Raw genomic sequence first — 24,688 nt, forward strand, 5'->3', positions numbered from 1 at the left:
TATCAAAATTCTTATCAAACCACAAAATTCGATAGCAATTTGTCATGACAAAGCTTCTACTTACGTCCTCAAAAATGTATATTTCATGTGAAGCTTACGTTTTGTGTCTTCAAAAAGATTTTAGGGACGAAGTAAAATTATTACCAATCCACACTGATTCCTGGCTGGTATTTAGCTCAGACAAAACAAGGTGAGGCGAAGTCGGGGCCTAAAACTAAACCCGGACAGAGGGCTGTTGACTTTATAGCTTAATGACTAATGGACCGAATACCAAGAGAGTTTATATGTAATTTGCAATAGACCCCAAAAAAAGATGTATAAAATGGAGTCTTCATGTTTTCTGCCTTTTGTGTGTGGGTGTCCTTTTTTAACTCACAACTCCATATTAACGTTCTATAAAGTTGTGTTGAAGGGGAGAGTTCTTTACATCGGAAACTGTTTGAACAGGACCCTAGTGTTGGGCCTTGCCTATATTTCAAAGATTTGCAATGAGTTCCAAGAATTTTCTCTTTCCACCCGCCAGCTCCCATAAATAAAGACGAAATGTCTTTTCTTTTTGCTTGTTACACAAATAACAGGTCTTACAACCACCATATTCAATTCCGTCTGTCAACTATCCTCTTTGTAAGAACCTGTTTCGTTCACGAGTGACGCAGAACAAAGAAGACATAGAGGTAAAAAGAGTAGGGACCGGGAAAACAGTAGGAAAAAACAAAGAAAAATCCAATCAGTCCCTAAACTGAGATAAACTTTTATTTGTTTCTTTAACATGAGACTGAACGACTTCAGATGAAGGTCAACCCATACAGGTTCAAAATTAACTACCGTCAGCGAGGTGTATTGAAACGGAGTGGTGAATCTTGCGATCCATATTCATGATCGCTGTCTTCAATATTAGATTATTCGTCCTTTTTGATCTTTCAGCCAATTCGTCTTGGAATTCGGTGCATTTATCCTACAAATTTCGCTTACTTCAACTTAGCGTGACCACTCTCAAAACAAAGTCACGTGCATCACGCATGGGTAAGGAGTGAACGCTTAGCTGACAGGCAATGCATGTTGGGCCAAAGACGGGCGGAAGTGATTTTTGACTTAAGTGGAGTGTTCATCTGCTGTTTAGGCGAAGGTTATGGCTGTACTTTTATTATTTCTTGCTCCTGTATAGTCTGTAGTTTCTCCTGCTGAGGTAAAAGGTGTTTGATGTTTACTGAGCATAATGTAAGGAAGAGTTGCAAAATAAGTTAGGATGCAACAGATGTCATACTTGTACATATCAGGGAAGAATTCGACTACTAAGCATTCTGTTTTTACTCGGAAATATTCTCTAAGTACGACAATGGGTCGCAGTTGAAGCACAATTGAAAGTTGTTAGAGTATTTAGTTATTTTGAAGTGCTTTTATGTTCTCTGATAAGGAGAGAAAGCGAGTGATAGTTTCATCTTGGGTAATTAAATTACAGCAATTTGGAATTTATTGACTGAAATTTCCTCCTCTGAGGGAATGTTATGATTTGATTAATAGGTTTGTAGTTCAATCGGCAATGGTACTAAGTTATAACAGTCAGCTGATAAATTCCGTAAAGCTCCATAGGGCGACTTCCTATGCATACAGCTCTTGGATAAAGAAAACAATGACGTAAACAGTAAATTGCCTTTGGGACTACGCTGTATTTCAGAATAATACGGGACTATATGGAAATTTCTGTTTTCCTCTTTAAGAGAGAATGTTGTGATTTAATAGGAGGGTTTATTTTTCATTTGGCAAACGTACCACGTCATAAAATTCCGCTGATAAATCTTAAATTTTATAAGTTAAACCAGTTTTCAAATATCTCGTATGTTTAAGAATCTATAAACGAACATTTAATCATTTCTCCCACAATGTAAGAGTCAGGCTAATAATCGTGTATTGATCGTGACATTCCAACTGCTTTACTGCTAGTCTTTGTCAGGCAATGAGGTTGAAAGTTTAAGTTACTATTTATTATGCTTTTTGATGGTAATCATCTTTTCTCACCTAATTACATGGTCCTGATCTCCATATGAGTCTGAGAACTGGTCAATTTAGAGACAGTTAGAATTTCATTCCAATGATTTGGCCAGAGTGTTACTTGCATATAAGGGGAAAAAAAGCCTGAAAACAAACTTAGAGAAAACTTGGACTATTCATGCTACACGCTACTAATTTTTTTTTCTCAGAACTTTCAAGGTCATTACGACCCCAGCCCGGATTATTTGTGACTTACTGAAATGGGTGTCACCGCTGGATTTTTTACCTCGAAGGCTCGGTTTATTCCTTTGGGCGGCTGCCGAAAACGTGTCGAATGATTTCGGTTTTATTCGTTTCGAAAAAGGTGAGATATTTTGGAAGAAGACCAAAGGAACTGCGGAAGGTACTTCAAAAGACTTGGACAATAGTGTAATTAAGCTACCTTGCGCGAACAGACTTGTGATCTTGTATCCTTTTGTACATTGTCTTGAGATGAATGAACTTGAGATCGATAAACTGCAATCATTTGAATGGATTTAGTTTCTATTCACGGTGTATTTTTAGCCTTAATATGTTTTTAGGATTAAAGAGCGTCGCAAAAGATTTAAAAATGGATCTTGGACAAGTTGTTGTAATCACTGCGAAGAGCAAAAGCGAAAATAGTTTATCATTTCGAGCGCCGATCGGCGCGGCGCGGCGGCGGTCGGTCGGTCTTGACTCGTGGAGTTAATTATGCGTTGCTGTCTTTCGACATTTTGCACACGCGGTGACTGCATAAAACATTTAATGAATTAAAACTCTATTTTTTGACTACCAGGATTTAATTGGGGGTGTTCTAAAAGTTATTAAAGGTGGCAGAAATAAGATTTCAATTCCAAAAGTCGCCTGGCTTAAATAAACAGAGAATTCACGAGTGACACGCGAGTGGTTACAAAAAGTAATTTTTTCTTAATTCAAGTTGATATACGTATTACCAAACCAGCTTTTGTCTGTCAATTGAAAAGAAATGCATCTGTTTTGTTTTGATCCGAATGAGTGCACTTGAATTAAACTACTTCTTTATTATGTAAATATTGCGTGTCGTGAATAGTGCTCGTGTTCGCGCGCTGGCGGTTCATTCTTTCACTACTTTCGTCTTGTTCGAATGAACTTGTTGTGATCTGACCGTGTTGTTTATTGTCGCGATGGAGTTTAGTGTTGGCGATTCTGTCGAAGCTGTCGATCAGTTAGGAATTTGGACAAAAGCGAAAGTTGTCAGCAAATCGGACAACGCAATTGTTGTAAATTTTCATCTGTTAACAAAAGAAAAATATCTCACCTACATCAAAGAAGTTGCGCTCTTCACGATCTTCGGAAGCATGCCGGCATGTCGGCAAACTCATCGGAATGAATAAGTAATGAGAAAGAACAATAGCCTGAACATATGAATACTTAACAACCTCAATTTTTGAGGTTCACGTTTAATCCGCTATGGAGAAGTCATGTTTTACATGTTAGCTTATTGATTGAGCAGGTGGTAAATGGAAAGTATAAAAGTATGAATATTGACTTCACAGCAAACCCTACAGGTCATGGGGGACAATTGCAAGCAAAGAGTAGTTTTTTTCTGTTCAAGACATGAAGACTTTCTTTGATAGTGTTGAGAAGTCTGGCATGAAAAATGGAACATATTTAAGAATTTAGAAATATTGATTTCCTTTTGTATACAATTGTTTTTCCAAAACTTTGAGAAAGAGAAAGGGGGAAGAGATAAATGCCTTCATGGTGTGGGGTGAGGGGCAAATCATCAGCTAATGGAGCCACCATCAAAAAGAAAAAAATAATAATAATTGGTAGATTGTTGTGATTCCATTTTTTAATTTCATACATAAGTTACTGACAAAACTCTACTGAATAAAGCTTTTGTTTATCTACTCTACAACTACCCTTCAAATGGCTTCTGTTGCTCCTAGGGAAGTCGAGATTTGTGGAGAGGTATCCAAGAATTTTTTTGGAATGGACAGTGATGGAAACATCATACTGGATGTAAGTTGAAATTTCATGTAATTGTAATGATGAATTTGCAAAAGGGTATTTGCTCACTGTCTCACCTCCTCACAGGACATTTTGAAGCTGCAAGAAAGTAGTCAAGCTAGCTGAAAGGCTAAATTCTCTATTTGAACCATATTTTCAAAGGAATCATTCTCCAATTAAAAACTTCTAGACTCCATATATATAATCTCTTCAACAGAGTGTTATATTTACCTTGTTCACTGCTTCAATGTTTCGTGGGAGAACAAATAAAAACCCATGGAGTGTTCATCAGTGCAAATGAGGACTTTTTAATTTTTATCCTTCTGACATCCAGAATCATGAATGATCCAAATGAAACTCGCTTAACTGAAACCATGGTGAAAACAATAAATTGCCTTTGGGACTATGACTATGTTTCAGAATAGTAAGGGGCTATATGTAAATCTCTGTTTTCCTCTTTAAGGGAGAATGTTGTGATTTAATAAGAGGTTTTATTTTTCATTTCAGTTTTCAAATATCTCTTATGTTTAAGAATCTATAAATGAACATTTAATCATTTGTCCCACAATGTAAGAGTCAGGCTAATAATTGCATATTGATCATGACATTTCAACTGTGTTACTGCTAGTGTTTGTCATGCAATCAGGTTGAAAGTTTAAGTTGCTATTTATAGCACCTTGGTTTGTTGTTATTTACTTTAGCTAAGGAGAGAATGGTAAGATTAGATCTCAGAAACTGAGCCAGCACAGTTGGCTGGACTCATGTGAATGGCTCCATGGAGCTAGGTATTCTTCTCCATGCCACTTCCTAAGTAATTAGGGCTCAGGAAAGGTAGTGCATTGTGGTGTCACCAAGGGTTACTAAAGAACTTTTGGTGAATAGATGATTAATTTTTTTCGGAGCTACAAAAGCTCTTTTTTAGGCTTTACAAGTGATAAGTAAATGAAAGATACTAGGTAATGGAACTAAACAAATAGATGAAAAGACCCTTGATTAAATAATTGCAAATAAACAGAGCATAATCACTTGAAAGCAACCAGTTGAGCAAACTGGCTGGCTGAACTAACTGCCTTCTGATTGATCATCATGCTTTGTTACTTATAACTGCCCACATAAATCTGACTGTTGGTTAATTGTCACTTTGGACATTACCGCTAGTCACTGCATAGCTCAGAGGATTGTATCCTCTGCAGGATACAATCCATTATCAGTCAAAGTTTTTACTTTAACTAGCGTGTTAAATTATGATAGCTTAACACAGAGAATTATCTTTACAGCCATTGTGAATGTTACTGGAGACTTAATTTTGCAAAAATTCATTTTAAAACTGGTTTTCTTTTTATTGGCCCATTATGTGCCTGATGTGTTGATCATATGAATATGCTAAGTTTGGCTCTTATAATTCTGCTTTCTTTGTTACTTTATGTTGAGAATTCTTATAAAAAAGGTTTTTTCAGTGGAAATTATTTTCTCATTGGTGCAGAGGGAAGGATTAATTTCCCAGGAGGGTGAGACAACAGAACTTAATTCCTCCTGTAGTGACCTCTAGATCATATAAAATAAACCATTTTACTTGCTGTCACCCAACATCCCCTTTCTACTGTTTTATTCAAACCACTTGTTTATAGAGAAGTATTATGAAAAATAATGTACTCAATCAAGTGAAGGAAAAGAACTTTATTTGCTTTCTGGAAAATAATGTAGGGGGGGAGGCACCACCTTAAACTTTCTTTGAGGGAGGCTGTGGGTGAGGCTTTTCCTACAAGTAACTTTTTGTGGAACCTAGTTAATGGAATTTATTTCGTTAGTAGTTTGTAATTTCAAATTCCGGGTCAAGATGGTTTGGAACATATGTTTGATTGTTATAGATCCATTTGTTCTGACTTCTTTTCTATAATTCTTTTGTTAAAAAAGAATTTTGAGGAAAAAAACCCAAATTATTTAAACTATATAATTGCCACTGGAAGTAATGATTTTACTAACCTTTGTCTATTTAACTAAAGATGTATTTTTAAGTTAAAGTGGAGATCAACTCTTTCCTTTATATTGTTATTTTATGGCAAATGTTTTGATTGTTTTTTTGTTTTCATATGTTTATCATAATTAAAGCACCCTGCTTAAGCAACTTGATTAGTTAACTAGTAAATGTTTACTTGCCCAAGAAGAAGAAAGAGGGGGATTCCTTAAGTTTTCATTGAACAACGTTTAGAGTCACAAAGTCACTTGTTGTATTATGAAGGTTTTGTATCATTCTTGATGTTCACAGATGGAATATAACTTCAATGAAATAGAACTTCAAGAAATTACATTTCATTTGAGAGTTTCAGGTGAGTGCAAACAAAATTAATCTAATTACTGGTCAATTTTTCAGTATAACTTAATTTTTTAATTTTTTTTGTTTCCTATATGCCTGTAATATTTTGATTATTTTGATTGTTACAAGTCACAAGATACTTTCATGGTTGTGTCACAGAAAATAACTGTTACAGGCCAATAATTGATTGATGTCTTCTTTAAAAAGTTGAAAGCTTTTCAAGTTCAGTTATGTAATTTTATTGCTGACCTTTACACTCTACATCATATTAAAAAAATATTTCGACAATACATGAATCATTGTAATTTGTGTTAAAGTTCTATAAATTTGTGTTTTTTTATCTCTCTTACAAAACAGGAGGGTGCAATGTGGGCAAATCGCACTTGCTGAACACATATGCTGATGGGGATCTTTCTCATACTTGGAAAAGTAAGAAAACGTTTAACAATGAGCATGGAAGTAAATTATATGATTTTTTTTCAAAGTTCAGTGATCTAAGTTTTAATCTGTGTTGATTTGCTCTTGTAGACAACAGGTATCATAAAATTGTACATCTGGATCATGACAGAACAGTAACACTTACAATAGAGAACCTTTCTGCTTTGAGACGGCCCCCAACTATTTATCCTCAAGATCACCTAATACATGCTTCTATTGTTGTGTATGACATAACACAAAGAGATTCATTTGAGGACGCAATGATGTTGGTTTATGCGTTCACTCGAGAGGCCAGGCCAGGTGCCTTTGTAGCTCTTGTGGGGAATAAAGCAGATCTTGAAAGTAGAAGGGAGGTGTCTTTTAAGGTAAGTAATGTGGCCATGTTTATATAATGCTAGTGTGCTACATGTTGTAAGCATGAAATCACGTAGGTCAGAAGGTTTTTTAATGGTTTTTGTAGAGAATGATGTAAATCATGTTTGAGAAAGGACGGTAAAGTGAGGTGGTTTATGAACGCTCTTTGGACGATTTTTGTATAATTTCTTATTATATCCTTGGTATAAAATCATTTTGTGATTTTATTTGTCGGGTTACAGCTTAGGGAGAAGAATGCATTTCTGGTAAGCGCTTGTTTACACTGCGACTCTACAGGTGTCTTGCTGTATTAACGTCAGAACATGGGAACTTCCTACGCGTCTTTAAAAATCTTATTTGTTACGAAACCTGCGTAGAGCAACTATATCAGGCATTTGACATCCAGCTCTCTAAAAGGCAGACTTCCCTGTTTCAACCAATGTCAACAACACCATGCTTACCAGGCATATGTCAACAATCTGACGTTGGCACCTCGCAAGTAACCTTTTCACAACATTGACGAAACAAAGCTACCTATTAGAATGAACTATTCTTGTTTACCTTTTTTGTTTTTAAGACAGAAAACAATGAGTTCATTCACATACGGTTGAATGACAAAGTTATTCCAGGAATGCAACTCACACACGCTGTTATTTTGTGGTGGGAGATGTCGACTTTATATTTTGTTCTTTCAGGAAGCTCAGAATTATGCAGATGGAAACAATATTGTTGAGATTTTTATGGAAGTGTCAGCACGAACAGGCAAAAATGTGAAAGACCTTTTCTCCGAAATAGGTGAGTAGAATTGACTATTCATTGATCTAAAGGGGGTAGGTTTCTAAAGAAACTGTGGCGCTATGTCGGTGGTGGAATATAACAGAGAAATTTCTCAGTAGTATTATCGACTAAGTTGATAAAGTATTATCAACTAAGTTGATAACGTAAATTGGCCATCAACGAGCGCTTTTATTCAACTGGCCCTGGGGATTAACAATGCCGATTTGAAAGCTGTTTCACCAATGTACAGCTTTTTGCGAAAAGTTGTACATTAGTAAAACATTTGAAGACTACTAAGTGACCGATTCCGAGAACACCTTCACGAAGTAGAAATAAATAACAAGGACGCATCTTAACCAGTCGCTAGACACTTTAATCTCTCTAACCATTTTGAGCAGCATATGGCAGTTTGCGGCCCTTCCCTTCATCTAGGCAGTTCGAAAAGCCTAAAAACTCTTGAACAATCTCCAGTCGCTCTGACGAAGGGCTAACGATGGAAACGTCAGCTTTTAAACTCTTTACGGTGGCCAATTTACGTTGTCAACTCAGTTGATAATACCTAATTACCCTATTCATTGATGTGTCTTACAAGCTGACGGTAAAGTCTACACTTGAGTCCATTGGTATATGAGGTGCCAGAGCTAATCATGATTATTCCAGCATGCTGCAGCTCGGAGTTTTGACCCAAAACCTCTCTATCTGTGGTTTAGGGCTCTCACCATTTTCACGCCCCATCTCCCAACAACCTGTAAGTAGATGTTTTTTCTCATAGGGTGTCTTTGTCAAATGATATGCTTTGCACGCATTGCAATACTCTCCAACTGGTTTTGTAAAAAACCTGGGTTAAAAGGGGATTCCTTAATATGCGTCGGCTAAAGGCGACACATACGGAAGAAAATATGCAACCACTTATCATAACATAATTTAATAGAGAATGCTTTGTAAATTATCACATACTCCACTCTTGTATGATGCCAGACTTGCTAATAGCTTGGAGGTTGCGCCCTGACATTGAATAAAAAGCATTGCAGAAAGCTTCAGAAAGTCTAGTGAGGAATTAGCACTCGTTAATGGCAATGACAACACTTCCAGTGGATAGGCCTTGACAGAAATCTCATTATTTTTGCAGTCAAGTGTTCGTCTTAAGATAAAAAAAAAATAGTTGAATATAGGTTTCTGACTAAAGTTGAATTGAAAGGTTAACTGTGGGAACATGTTTGTTACAATTGTATGTCTGTTGTAGCAGTGGCTGCTTTTATGAAACATGAGCTCGGATAACTAGCGGTAATTTCTCCCCCCTGGAAAAAGGACAAAAAATTATTAATAGCATAATTGTTTCAGCGTTTGCTAGAAGAAAAAGGGAGTGCGAAGTTTTGTTCTTTGTGTCAAAACTGGGTTGCTCCTGTTATCTATACCAGTTATATCAATTTTCCTAAGCTGTGTTTAGTTCTCTTAATGTGAAACTCCTGCACTTCTTTCCTGTTAACTAAGGTTTCCAGGGATAGTTCGTTAGGAAATACTTTTTGTGTGATTGGTGTAGGCATTATTCAGAATGTAGAGGGGCAAAGCTGACAGGGAATTGTCAGGGAATTGTCTGTTGGTTCTTAGTTTTTTGTAATCATTCTATTTTGTAGTGAAACGTTTAGCGCCCGTATCCGTTATCAGAGAAACGTTGGCTTTCAGAAAGCAAACTTTGGATCTGAGTAAGAGAAATTTGGACAGGGGTCAGGGCATTTATCGCATAGAGGAGTTTCTGCGTACACGAGAGAACTTTTCACTTACAAATATCCTATCGCTGAAGTTGAGCCACAACCGTCTTGAAAAGCTACCTGATATTTTTCTACAATTGATCAACCTGACGTGCTTATATGTGAATAAAAACAGACTGTCCTCTCTGCCTGAAAGTATTGGATGCTTGAAACGACTTCAAGAGCTGGACTTGAGAAATAACCAACTGAAGGTACTTGATGTGGTTAGAAAACTGCCTGAACTTAAGAAACTATTGGTTGAAGGAAATCCGCTCACACTAGAGGAGATCAGAAGTCTTATTAAGCATGTGGATACGACAACAAGATCGATCTCCGTAGACATTGCAGGTAGTGTTACATGAATATATGGTTTAGATCTTTAGCATACTCGAGCACAATGTTATCTCGGAATAAGGATTGTATGTCTCTAGCGCTGTGGTGATTTTTATCTCAAATGAGAGTTTCTGAAGTAACTTCTTTATAAAGATTAGAGCTTCAAATAGGTGAAGCCTGTCTTTCCATCTTCGCGTAGAGATCCAATTTGAAGTATACGTATACAGTCGACTCCCGTTATTGCGGACACCCCCTCGGGGGAAAGGGGGGGGGGCAGATTTCGTGTCCGTAAGTTTGAGAGTCCGTAATAGCGTGGTACGAGAGAAAAAAATTGTTTTGTCTCGAAACATATGAGATAATATGTAACTACGCAAAAATAAAGTTTCTAACATTGCCTCACGAACCGGAAAAAGATCTGGCCGCAATTAAGCAGCAAATTTTACCCAATTAAAGAATGGTTTCTTTATTTTCCTTATAGTAATGTCGCTTTATAGTATGTGAGTCAGGGTTTTGGACGAAGTGTCCGCTATAGCAAGAGAAAAAACAAGTGAAATGTCGTGCTGGGGGTTATGAAAGTGTCCGCATTTCCGTAATAGCGAGAGTCCGTAATAGCGGGAGTATATTTCAGTCATTTCTTTCTGCATTTCTCCGGGGGATGCCTCTTGTCTGCAATGCTAGGGTGTCCGTAATAGCGAGGTGTCCGTGGGGCGAGAGTCGATTGTACACTTAAAAATGAAACCTTCACTGACTATTTATTTGTTATGATGATTGATACTAATATGAATCGTTGCAAGCCTCGTCTGATAATCCCTTTGTGGACATGTTTAATTCAAATTTCCAACCAATCGTTCTGGCTCTAGAGTCTCGGGGTGTGCACTTGAAAAAAGCGCAACCGTCGGAAGCAGGCTGGTTTTGTTGTTGAGTGTAGTGTTCGTGTACTTTACAACTTTAGAAACCTTTTTCTAGGTATTTAAAATTAAAAAGGGTACAAAAGAACCCGGCTTGGAGGCTCACTATGCAAGAAAGATGAAAAATGCCGTCACTATTTTACGACAAGAAAATGTTGAGGAAGTCTTTTGTGACAGATTTACCTGAAATTTTGAAAAAAATCATTTTTTCTTCTACCGAAAACCTTTAATCTTCCAACAGTTGATATGACTTTCATGGAAATTAATTTTAGTATTGTGCTCCTTGTATTACATGTATTACCCTTCACAAGGTCGTGATGTTCTTTGTTTCTCACTTTACTGTTCTACGTAAGGCAATTAGTGCAATATTAAATTTTCCTTTTCCCTCACTTGCAGCTGTAGCTCCTCCCGGTATTTTGGCGCAAGGAAATTCCGCAAGACTAATTTATGAAAAGGCCCTTAGAGATGGATTTATGAATGTTTATCGCGGTCGCATAGTATTGGTTGGCCAGGATCGTGCCGGTAAAACAAGTTTAAAGAAGACTCTTCTAGGTCTTCCATTTGACCTCAAGGAACAGAGTACGGACGGGATCGAAATTGAGCCGTCAAAGTTCGAAATTGAAGTTGAGCAAATTAAGAACTGGACTCCTAGTGGTGCGAATAAGTCAAGTTTGTCTGATTGTTTGGAATATACAACGGGTATGGCAAAACTGTTAGCGACAGAAAGGTATCACATGATTGTTGGTGATGAGAAGGAAGACTCGGAAATGAAATCAGTAGGGGCACCGCCTAAGAAAGAACGCCGAGTGAAGTTAGGAGGGAAATTGAACACAAAACATATTCTCGCCGATCAGGTCCGTTTACTATGTTTTTACGCTGAAATCAGACTTTTTATGAATGATCTCGAACGAATTAACACATTTAATGCTCATTTCATTGTTTTGACGTAACGAGATAGATTGACATCTACTGTGTAGATGAGGATAAATTAACCATGTAATTTCAACGCAATTTGGTATTTTGTCTTATTTCAAAATTTTAGGTTTCCGTGTACAAGGATTCGGCGAGTAAGTTTCCAGATCGATCCGGGCCGTTAAGCGAAATTCACGAAGGAGATAATCTATGCACAAAGCCCAAAATGGCTATCAACGCCATGGTACTTCCTAACGCCGTCAAAAAACATGCTGATGAACTCTTAAAGAACATGGTGCTTGAAGGTGTGGATGCTGATTGTGCAAACATCGAGAAAGGATCCTCGATAACCGCAGATGTGTGGGATTTTGCGGGTCAACATGTGTACTATGCTGCTCACCCGGTATTTCTTTCGTCAAGAGCTGTGTACATCGTAGTTCACAACCTTAGCAAGCCACTGAGTGCCCGAGCTCAGCCATCTGTCAGACAGGGAACTCAGGACGTACCTTTGGAGAACCCGAACAATGAGACTAATCTGGAGAATTTACTGTCGTGGCTCGTGACAGTTCATAATATGAGACCAACCGGAGAAGAAATGGTTGAAACGCCAAAAGTGCTTCCCTATCTCCGACCTCCAGTGTTCCTCGTCGGCACCCATGCTGACAAGCCATACGAAGATACTAAGGATGTTACATCCAAGATACTTCGTGAGATTTCCAGTAAGGAATATGGAAAACATGTGATCCGACCATTCTTCTACATTGATAACACTCAAGGACACAAATCATTCGCATGGAAATTCCGGAATTTCTTTAAATTTCAAAGAAATCGTCAAGCAGGTAAATCATGTGTTTGGGTTCAACATGATGATTAATGACGTTTTTATCGGTTAATGAGGTTGGGTTTAATTTTATTTCTATTGAGGACAGACAAAATCATCGTTAGATAAAGTTGATTGGATTACTGGAGATTTTACCGGTTGCTTTTTCACACCTAATTCCTAGCATCCTTTTGTCCCAATCAGGGTACTTATCTACTTTTGATGTTGGCACCTTGTTAGTGCTCCTGTTATTCCTGGATTTTTTTAATATGTATTTTCTCTTTTTTTCCCCTTTTTTCTTGTATTAACCTGGATTGCATATGTAAATACCATAACGAATGTTTTTGCTGACCAAATTAGCGTGAAATTTATGACAGATTGCGAAGAAGTGACTTAGAGTGCTGCAGCAGAAATAGACCTTTCCGAATACGAAATAGGGGATCATGATCTTAGTTGCCATCAAACTCGTATCGAAAGTCCGAGGAGAAATCTCTCCCTCCCTGGCTTCTCTCAACAGCACTAATTGTTTTACATAATTTATATTTGAAAGGTCAAGAAGGAGATAATGATGGCACTAGTGCCGGTGGAATTCATGCTCTTCGAGCGAGAATCCTGGAAATACTTCGACAGGAGCCTTATATGGGAGAGAAGATACCAGTGAGGTAAAGTATGATGTGTAATGATATAAGCACAAGAGATGTTCAGCTCATTTTTTTCTAACAACAGCTGTACTGAAACGTACGAGTGGCTTTCATAGCTGGTTTCGCTACTTGTCGAGTTCGCTACGTTCAAGTTCGCTACATGTCCGTTACTTACATGCCGAATTCGCTACTTACTTCATTCTACCACAGTAAATTACGCTCATTATGAGCATAATTTACCAATTCCCACGGATGATTTACGGGAACATTTGCGGCTCATACTTGAAGAAAATTCTTTCAAATTCAACGAAAGATTCTTCATACAAACACATGGCATCGCCATGGGAACTAAGACAACAGTTGCTTCCTCTGCCATTTTATGGCAAACCTAGAAAAGCGACTGTTAATGGCTAGTCCCTCTAACATTTGGTCTGGAAGAGATTTACTGATGACATATTTTCACTGTGGAACATTTCTATGAAAGACGCTTACAATTTTGTTGACTTTGCCAATTCGTTCCACCCTACAGTCAGGTTTACTTGTGAAACGTAACCTCGCAACAATCCAAAAAATCAAAGTAGCGGTTTAAAGCACACAAGAAGGAAATTTGCATATGATCAGTTTAACTGACTCCTAAAAACGGCAATCACGCAGTTGGGAGTATAAATTACAGATATTGCTTGTGGTTTATGGTTAAAAGAGAAATTAAAACTGTGAATTAACAAAGGCAGCGAATTGGGCATGTTAGAAGCGAACATGTAGCAAACTCAACGAGTAAGGAAACAGCCGTAAAGCGCTTTCAAGACGACGAATTTTTCAGTGCTTAACAACATGCTACCATTACTTGTGGATGTAATATATCCTCAAAAGATGCTCAACCGGCTATTAAGCCATATTCTAAAGTCACATTTAGAAATTTCCAAACTTTGCTACATGCAATTTTCTATGATGTATACCTTTCTGTAAGTTAAACTAATTATAAATTTTTTTATATTTCTAGATGGTTTAACTTCGAAAAGGTCATTGAAGCTTTGGTAGCTGAGAATGTATACCACTCAAATACTGTCCATCTTCAAACCTATGCCAAGGATGTATGTTTAATAGAAGACGATGAACAGTTTCACACCATGTTGAATTTCTATCACGACTTAGGTTTGATTGTGAAACACCGCAGTACAGTCATTCTGAAGGCACAGTGGTTAATCAGTCTATTCAAGAAGCTTATAACCATTCCAGCATTCAAAAAAGCGGTAGGAAAAGATAATCTTCTATGCATCGAAATGATTGCAGATCGTAGGCAGGATTTGTTACCTTCCCCAACTTGCGCTTGACGAAAAAATTTTAATTTAATTGACTGTTTGTTCGTTTGTTTTCTCACGTTGTTTACACCCCTTACAACATTTTGAGTTTTCTACATAACTTTCATGTGTCTCCCACTCTCCCTCATTTTAATATTGCCTTATATTGACAAAATGGTCACTAATTTATTACGACATTGTTTGAGGGTGGGGAGGTAAGGGGGAAATTCAATAAACTAATTAAAGATGAATAACAAGATTTTTCTTATTATGTTGACTCATTTCGGGAGGCTTGCCAACTACATTTTACCACTCATTGTACCCTTAGTAATGAGGAAAGGAGAGATGTTTTTGGTCCGCTGCAAATTAAATGGGGCATTTTTAAAGACAAATTGGTAGATTTAACTTATTTTAAATAGGGAATTTGTGGTTTCAGGATCCTGTGCATTCCAAGTACTGGCTGGAACTCGAGACAAGTGGTGTCCTTAAGATGGAGCTTATTGATCACGTTTTTTCCCCTCTTATTCAGCAAGGCGTTATCAAGGAAGACATCTTGGACATGATGGAGCAGTTTGGTTTGATTGCCAAATACTCACCATCCCCGGCTGACGTTAATTACTTTGTGCCATGTCAACTGAGGTCCTCACCTGAAGAGCTTTGTAAAGTGGAGCCATCATCTACGGATCTTTGTCCTTTGTATCTTCATTTCCAAGAAGGCTTTGTCCCGCATGGTTTTTTTACTCGCCTTGTTTCAAAATCGGTTGCTTGGTATGGTGCAAATGGATCGTCACAGCCTCCAAAACTCTACCAGAATGGTGCATGGTTCATTCTTAAAGAACGCGTCATACATGACATGATTATGATTTGCAAAAAGAAGTTCATAAAAATCCTCTTGAGACAAAGAATTAAGAAGAACGTAGTTGCAGTTTCTAATGAAACTTTGGTAGAAGTTGCTAGAAGTGTGCGATTGTTTATGGAGAGCACTTTAGAAAAGATGTCGCAGGAGTTCCCATACCTGAGCAGGATGCAGCATGAATTTTGTGTTGAATGCCCCTACTGTCAGCAAAGCGGTCGTAAGTGCGTAAACCACAACCAAGTGTCCTGTGGAGAAGAAGACTGCTTACACCTGCTTGAATTAAGGCAAGGACAGCATTTGATCTGTATGGAAAGCATGTCTAATGAAGTACTTACAGTTCCTGGACAAGAGAAATGGTTGTTGAACCAGGTATAAAGCATTCTTTGTATGTCTTCGTTCGTAAGTGGTAACGGAAACCAATTAAGAAGAGCTTTTGATAGCTGTGATGTAATCTCATTGTGCGATGTCAGTCGTATGAATCGGAATACCCAATTTAGAAAATCTTGGAACAGATTGAGATCTAATGGTGTCATAGAAGGATCTTGCTTCATCGAGCTTCTAAAGCAATTCAGCAATGGATGTACTGTATGAGATTGTATGTTTGCAATTGCGTAATTATCTTTTTGGTTTATTCAAGATATGTATGAACGCGTTCAACCAGTTCGTTTCCTTCCGTCTGGTTTATAATAATATTTTTCTCTAACAGAAGTACGTTTTTTTGTGAAAACTGTTTTATATACCTTACTTGGAAAATGATATGCTTTTCCTTTATAATAATGTTTTTATGTCATTATCCAAAAGGGCTTGGCTCCGTCAGAAATAAGAACCTCACAAGTTGCATCAGTGCGTGGTCACCCAGCAAAGTGAGACAAAACTTTAAAAGTTACTCTACTGGCCAATGAGTGGAATTCGTCAAGGGGGGGTTTGTCCACCATCAACAGACACCTTGCCATCCTTATGGCCAAACGTAGTGAGGTAGAAGTCACTCTCTTAGTCCCACAATTTGCTTGTTCTGAAGAAGAGAAGAGAGATGCAGAGAGTCACAAGATTGTCATCGAAGAAGCAGTGAGACGTCCTGGCTACGACTCTCTTGACTGGTTGAGCTTCCCTCCGAAAAACCTGATAATTGACGTGGTCCTGGGTCATGGAGCCAAGTTAGGTAAGCAAGCCCAAATCATTAGGGAGTACCATAATTGCCAGTGGGTACAAGTAGTGCATACTGCGCCTGAAGAGCTCGGAATGTTCAAAAACTATCCGAGAGCCATTGCCAGAGGAGAAGAGAAGACTACAGCCGAAGTAGATTTATGTAAATTGGCAAATCTAGTGGTAGCAGTAGGACCCAAGTTGACTGAGGCTTACTCTGCCTATCTTCAATCATGTGAGAAGCAGCAAGATATCATGTCGCTCACTCCTGGCACATTTAAGGAATTTTCAACTCTAAATCATGCCTCAGTTGACTCTGAAAAGTTTAGGGTGTTGACCTTTGGTCGTGGTGACCCTGAGGACTTCGGTCTGAAAGGGTATGATATCGCTGCTAAAGCAGTAGCTGAACTGAAAGACAACTCCTACCATCTGATCTTTGTGGGTGCACCTGATGGAAAACAGGAGGCAGTTACGGAAACTTTGCTGCAGAATGGTATTTCCAAACGTCAGCTGACAGTGAGAACGTTTTTGCAAAGTAAGCAGAAATTGAAAGATTGTTTTTGTGAAGTTAATCTCTGTATCATGCCATCCCGGACGGAGGGGTTCGGCTTAACTGCGTTGGAAGCCTTGTCAGCTGGTCTTCCCATTCTTGTTAGTGGAAACTCGGGTTTCGGAGACGCACTACGCACTGTGCCACCCGGCAAATCATTTGTAGTCGATTCTGAGGACCCCAAGGTGTGGGCTGAGGCAATTGCTGTTGTCCGCAAGAAGGAGAGATCGCAGCGTCTTAAAGAGGTTGAACGACTGAGGACATCATATGAAGGGCAGTTCAGCTGGGAGAAACAGTGTGACCTTCTTGTTGATAAGATGTGGGTCAAAGTTTATGGCGCAGGTATGTTGATGATTTTTATGTTTCTTTCCTTAGACTTGTCTTTTCTTGTGGTATCCCAAACTTGTTCTGTCCGTGATGTGAATACATTTTGTACCTCGAAAAGAGGTTTCTAAAACATGGTATGATAAGAGAAATAAAATATGGTATGAAAGAGAATTTTATAAGTTTGTGTATATCACCAATGTTCGCCAAAAAGGAAACGATCTGTACGTGCTGATAAGAGAGAGATAGGAAAAAGAAAAAGAAATGTCCAAAACCACTTTTATTCATCCTAAGTTTAATTATCGTTCTTGATACGAGTGTATTCCAAAATGTTAATGTTTTAGCGGGGCATATATCATATTGTGTAAAAATCTCAGGTTAAAAGTCATCTGCTCCGGTTATTCACAGGCAATTATTGCTTTCGTTGCAACATAATTATTTTTTTTATGAAAAAAGAAAAAAAAGTAGCTATGTAGAACGTTAACTGGCAAGTCTAGGATATTACCCGCGACTTTTTATTCCAATACTGTTTTTCGTTCTCGAATCAGAAGAAAGTGGTAGTTTAACCTGAAAGAAGAGCCTGTTCCTATCAGTGAAGATTTTGGATCAATTTAAGTCCTCATGAAATATTTTCCCATGCATGATCCCCCTAATAAGGAAATATCTCGTTCATTTCAGGGTAGCGCCCTCTATAAAAATTAAATCCGAGTACTCAATTGAATAAGTGTCCCTCTCAGCCCTGACTTGGGCGCATATTACTTTACTAGCAGTGAGATCGGGGCCGAGTGGATCATATACAAGTTTCAAGCAGCTTGCAATGGTGATACAGGATGAGTTCCCAGCAAGTTTAAAAATAATCACGGTAGACTGAAACTTCGGTCTTAAATGTGATGGATTTTTTTCTATCCGATAGCTGAAATCTTCGCTTCCATCTACATTGTATGATTCAAGGAATTACACCTAAAATTATTTTGCTTCTAGGGCTGCTTGAGCGAACCATCCAGAATCTTCAGTGGATGCAACTCTGCGCAAACACGGTCAACAACCACATTACCTTGACAGAGGAGTTAACCACGATTGTATCAAATAAGGGCTTTAGAATTTCTGGCAATCAAGGGTCAGGAAACTGCATGTTCTATGCCTTGTCAGAACAACTTGAAACCGTCAAAGGAATCCAAATCCAACATGGCCAGTTGAGACAATCTTTAATTCAGTACCTCATGGAAAACCCAAAACTGGTGAGATGCAGTAATTCTCATTAATAGATTGAACTAAGGGTTGATCAGTAGTTTGGGCCAGTGTGCTTATTTCTCTCTCCGTTGCATGGAGTATTACTCGTCCTTACTAGGACACTGGTCCCTTTCACAACACAGAGAAGCGCTTTGACAGTGCAGTGTGTTCTCCTGGAGCTCGATAATACAGTCACCCAAGGTAGGATTGTGTCGAAAGCTCTTATCGTGGATTTCAGTGCCTTAAGCGGTAGGCAGCGTAGTCTCTGCCCACATTTTTATCTAATTCAAATGGAGTCTCTAGTAGAGTGTTGTGCTTAGTTATGTAAGTCACACGCTTAGAAAAATATTCCTTTCAGAATCAATTCAGAATCAATGGACACCGTCAGTTTAGCTCGGCTCTGAATAGGAAGATCGTGTGTTTTGGAGACCTTATCGTTCTAAACTATATTTTTCTTACTCTGAATGTTTTGGTTTTCTCCATTTAAGGACTTACCGGTAGTTTACATTTTACTCGCACAGTGGCGTTTGGTTAAATTCTCGTTTCTCAGAAGTGTGATGGTACCTATGAACGGCTTAATGTTTAATTGCAACAGGTTCATGGCGAGTCTGTATGTAACCGAATGGGTCAGCGATCATATTGAGACGCAACAGCTGCTTTCCATTTAGACTCTTGTGGTGGGACACTTACATGATGTTTGTTTTAGCTTTTGCTGTTTGCCCACCGCGTTGTAATGTTTTCACTAACCTTTCCACTGTAAAGAAGGGTATCCGGTCGTTTCGCCTACGGGTCGTTTCGCCTACGGTCTGTTCGCCTACGGTTAGAGTCGATTCGCCTACGTCTTATATGTCAGTTCGCCTACGAGTCAGATGTTGAAGCTTTAAATCGGAATTATCAAAAGTCTTTGTTCCTTGTATTATTCCTTCCATTCTATCCTTGATGGCTAGAAAAACAACGCGCTAAAACATCTAAGTTCGTTTTTAAAAACTTTATTATGGCGGAACCCGGTCGTCTACGAATGTGTGAAAGATATTTTGCTTAAAATGATTTAAGAAACGTGCGATTGTAAAACTGAGCATTAAGATGTGTATTAAAATGAAATTAACCACCGTTTACGGTCTTTGTGTGGTCGTGTAAAGCGCGAGCAGAGCAGTAAACAAACCACTGTTTACGGTCTTTGTGTAGACTTGTGAAGCGTGAGCGGCGCCTAAACTAAAGAAGGTGAGACTTTTCATTAACATATACGAAATTAGCTTCGGCTTGACTTGACAGTCGGTTCAATTTCTGCGTCGATTTGGCGGGCGACTCGTTGAATCTTTTATCTCTATAAACTAGTTTATGTATGTAATGTGTCCGGGTATTCTGAGTTACTCCGTTTGCGTACTTTCATCTAACAGACAAATAATATAAAAACTTAAAGCGTCCTTTGTAGACTTGTGACTTGAGCGGCGCTCATACTAAGGGAGATGAGAGTTTTCATTAGCATACATAGTACTTACCACAAAATTAGCTTGTTCACACTACACAGCTTGATGTAACTTTTTATTTCGATGTTGCGGCTTGTTAAATCGGTAATCATATTCATATACTTCGGACTAAGTAAGATAAATAAACGTTTGTGTTCACGTTTGGACTTGGTTCAAATAACCAAGGTTTAGATTAAAGTAACAACCTACACAAAAGGTGGGAAAAAAAAACGGAAATTTTCAGGTAAACGAACGCTCCTTATTTACAATTATTTAACTTCGATAGGCTTGACTTTATGAGTCACGCTCTAGGAACTGAATCGACCGACTAGGATCCGAGCGCGATCGCACATAAAGTAGATGAATCAACTGTTGTAACACATGTTTTAACACGTAGGCGAACTGACATATGAGACGTAGGCGAATCGACTCTAACCGTAGGCGAACAGACCGTAGGCGAAACGACCCGTAGGCGAAACGACCGTAATTCGTAAAGAAGTTTATTTTTTTTGTGGATTTTTCCTTGAATTGTGCTCGGCCCTGTTCAAAAGGTATTTGGAATTCAAGTTTTAATTGCTGTCTCTTCTTACAGCCGGATGGAACAGATCTGTGTCACTTTGTCCATGGCCATGAAACATGGGCTGATTACCTGACATATATGAAACAAGATGGCGCTTGGGGTGATCACCTCATTCTCTGTGCCGCTGCGAATTGCTTTAAAACGTGCATTCATGTCTTCAGCAGTCTACATAAAGATGTAGTCATCAGGCCACATCATCCTGTTGAAGAAAGCAAGCCACTAGTACTGGGACATATTCATGAGGTACACTATGTCAGTCTTCAACCCATACAAGGTAAGAAGGGAAAAGCACACGTTACGCGCTTTTCAATTTTAAAATGATGAAGATCACTTAACATCCGTGATGAAATTTGAAAACCTTATGTTTCCTATGTAAAGCACTAACTGGGTCGAAGGTTTACCCTCGAACTGTTTACTCTTCTCGATTCACTACGATGGTTTGTTAGTTGATCTTTCTCAGAGATAACTCTGAGAATGAACTAAGCTTTCCACTTCCCTGCTGGAAAAACACACCAGTGTCTTTAGTGACTTGAAATGTACCATTGCTATCGTTTCATAAGTTACAAGCTATACCTTTATATTTTGTTTTCTTCTTTTATATTCTGCGATGGGTTTTACAAATTATATCAGTTTTAAATGGAGTGATCTTTTACAGTTTTTTTGGAAAGATGGTAACTGAAGAAAATGTCTGTAAAGCGAGTTATGTATGCATTTATCTGGTTGTTAAGTTATATTAAGATATGCTATTTGTATTTGAACAAAAGTCGCTTGTTAGGAGAACGGTGTAAAGCATACAAGTTTAAGTCAGCGGTATTACAGCTGCTCAATTTACCCGAGGACCAGGGATGGTACTGTTGTGAGAACACTTGCTTCCCACTATTTTGGCCGAGTTATATCCAGGACCTTGCTTTTCATGTCGGCTGAGTTTGTTGTTGATCCGCGCCCGAATTCCAATCACTTTGCGGAGAACCATACTCTGGGAAATGTGAACTTTTTGTTCACTAATTTTGGTTTGTTTTCTTGTTGCATTTGCAGGTTAAAAAAAGTGTTTCGGCAGCTTTGGCTACAAACCAGGAAGACCTCAACGAAGAAACAGAACGCAACCAGAAAAAACTGCGAAATTTTAGAACTTCTTTCACGAAACCTTATTTTTAGCTGAAAAGAAAGGTTTAGATAAAACATAGCATTTTAGAGGTCGCAGCTTTTTCGGTTTGGATGAGCTTAAGTCACTGAATTGCTATCGAGTTTTCGTGGTTTGATTGAAATTTTGATATAGAGCAATTCTTAACTGAGTGTCAAAAGTAATCCCCTACTGCTTTGGTTTTCTTTATTTCGGTCTGTGATTGGTTTAGAAACTCGCTCAATGTACGAAACAAATCAGATGGCAAACGAGAAAGAATCGTAACTGGTCGTTTGCCCCCAATTTTTGTAGTTTGCTTGTATTTCCTTTGAAACCTCATTGGCTAATAACGATTCAAAACTTCGTTACTATTGGCTGTTGTAATAACTTTGGTTTTTGGTTTACGCCGGCCAATTGAAAATTAATCCAAAAACCATGAATTGCGTATTTCTGTTCTGCAATTATGGAACATCTCTCATCCAGGATATTCTTGTCTTGTCGGTGCCATTGTACGTTGGTGCCGCCGTTGTATATTTAATTTTACAAGCTTTACTTGACAGTTTGCTCTACATTGTAGTGCTTGGATTGATTCATGGAATTTATTAATTTTTTATTTAAAATTTGCCTTTATTACATATTAAAAGGGGAACAAAGCTAATTTGCACAGATAATACATGGGAAATATAAAATAGAAAAAGGAAAAAAGCGAGGAAGTCTCGAGAAGCCATGAAGGCTTATAGGTGAGGCTCCCTTTTAAACTCGTGAATTGCGCGCATGCGCAAGAGCGAGTTATAGATACCATGTGGGGAATGGCATTCGCTCGCTCGCTCGCTCGCTCGCTCGATTGGTCGTTTCCCGTAAACTTTTTTTAGATTTTAGGCTTTTGAGTGCATTTGATAGTTTTAAGCGAGCAGTAAACAGAAGAAATGGCGACCTTTGTTGCTAAGAATAGTGGTGGGGTGAAAAAGAAGCCAATGATAATCTTAAAAGAGTTTTTTTTTCGTTTTAGTTTCAACAAGCGGCGCCAGCGACTGGCAGACATGCAAGGATTCATACTGAAATAACAGAACAACCTTCGTTTTTCATAAAATTGTAATTTACAATCCTTGAACTCGAAAACAATCCGAAGATTCATTGAAAATATTACTTACTGCGAAGCGCTCGAAGTTTACAGATGTTCAAAAGCTTTTTCTGATATGGTGTGAGATTGAGGACAAAATTGATCATTACGTTTCGTCGCGTGTGTTTTTCCTGTGTGAAGCAACAGAAGATGCCGGCGACTGACGAAATTACAAGTTAACACGAAAATCAGATAACACCTAAACAAACAATTTTAGCTACCGATTTTCAGTGAATTTTTAAAGAACAATTTTCTTTTAAGTTTCAAGACAATTTGAAGATTCAAAATAAATATTATGTACTAAAATGCGAAAGTTATCCACCACAAAATTGATAAATAGGCCTGAAATGAAATTCTATCTTGTTATTGATTATACGTTGCCTAGCACGTGACTTAAATCTACCCAGGCGGAGATCCAAAATGACGGTGGCAGGCTTGGCTTAGTTATATCACTCAAAACTCGTTCCAGTTTGTCTGATTTGATAAAGAGGGAATCGTTAATGTTTTCATTAAGACAGTATTGCCTTGATTTTCTAATATTTACAACGAAAGACGGTAAATTTCACTTTTCACCCGCATTTACTTCCAACCTTTTCTTTTGAACCAGAAACAAAAATGGTAGACGTTTAAAACGCATGACATCATCCACCTTGTCAAATGTAATAGCATGATCATTTCAATTGTAATGCCTTCTTATCCCAACGTTACTTTGTTTCTTTGCTACATTAGCGAACACTGAACTACTGCTCGTACTCAAGATATGACAATCAACCACAAAATTCCCTAAACCAGATAACATTAAACATCATGTGTCATACATACATACATACATACATACATTCTTTATTTGATAAGTAGGTTGTGTGAAAGGCAGCCAAAGGGCTGATGTGGACCTACTATACTAAATATTAAGAATTACATATATATAAAAATTGCAATAATAACTTAGAACTACTATATACAAATAAAATGGTGTTCACTAAGACTAACATATAAATCTAAAAGTAAATGAAATGGTCCTTTCTGTTGGCAACTACTGTTGCCTCTTTCTCAAATGAAAAATTGTCAATAGTCTTAACATGTTTACGTAAAATTTGTTTAAAAGAATAAAAACTTTCAGGTACTTTAACTAATCTATTTACAAAATTCCAAATAACAGGACCTCTGTATCGTAGGGAGTTCCTGCCGGTCTCTGATCTAAATCTAATGACATTAAATTGGTTAGGAACACGAGAAGATCTAGAAGAAACTCTTTTAGAAAACAGTTCACATATCGACTGGGTCGTTGTTCCAAAATATACTTTGTGCAAGAGAAACAGTACAGATTTTTTATAGAAGTAAGAGATGGGCAGCCAGTCGGATTTCATGAGACATGTGTCATCTGCCATCGTTGAGTCGAGGTTATTCACAATACGAGCTGCTCTTGCATGAATATGGTTTAGAGAGTTCAGTGCGGAAGGAGAACAATTTCCCCATACCGAAATTCCATACGTTACACTGGGGATAATTGTTTTAAAGTATATTTCCTCGAGAACCTTCTTCGGAAGGATTCTCATTCTCTTCAACGCTCCAACCTTCTGCGTAAAAGATTTCTTCACTGAGTCAATGTGCACAGACCATGTCAGCTTATTGTCAATTTTAACTCCAAGACAAGTGGTGTAATTAACCAGGTCGATATGGCCAGTGTTAAAGTGGAGGGGAGGTATAGGCCCAACAAAAGAGGTTTTACTTAGTATCATTGCTTCAGTTTTAAT

At 38.1% G+C, this 24,688-nt stretch overlaps 1 pseudogene; it reads left to right on the plus strand.

Moving 5' to 3' along the window:
* The first annotated feature begins 1,098 nt into the window (after positions 1-1,098).
* On the plus strand, positions 1,099-23,601 carry LOC136281175 (uncharacterized; annotated as a pseudogene).
* Positions 23,602-24,688: the final 1,087 nt, after the last annotated feature.

Source organism: Pocillopora verrucosa, chromosome 5 (assembly GCF_036669915.1).
Source record: "Pocillopora verrucosa isolate sample1 chromosome 5, ASM3666991v2, whole genome shotgun sequence".
Lineage (NCBI taxonomy): Eukaryota > Metazoa > Cnidaria > Anthozoa > Scleractinia > Pocilloporidae > Pocillopora > Pocillopora verrucosa.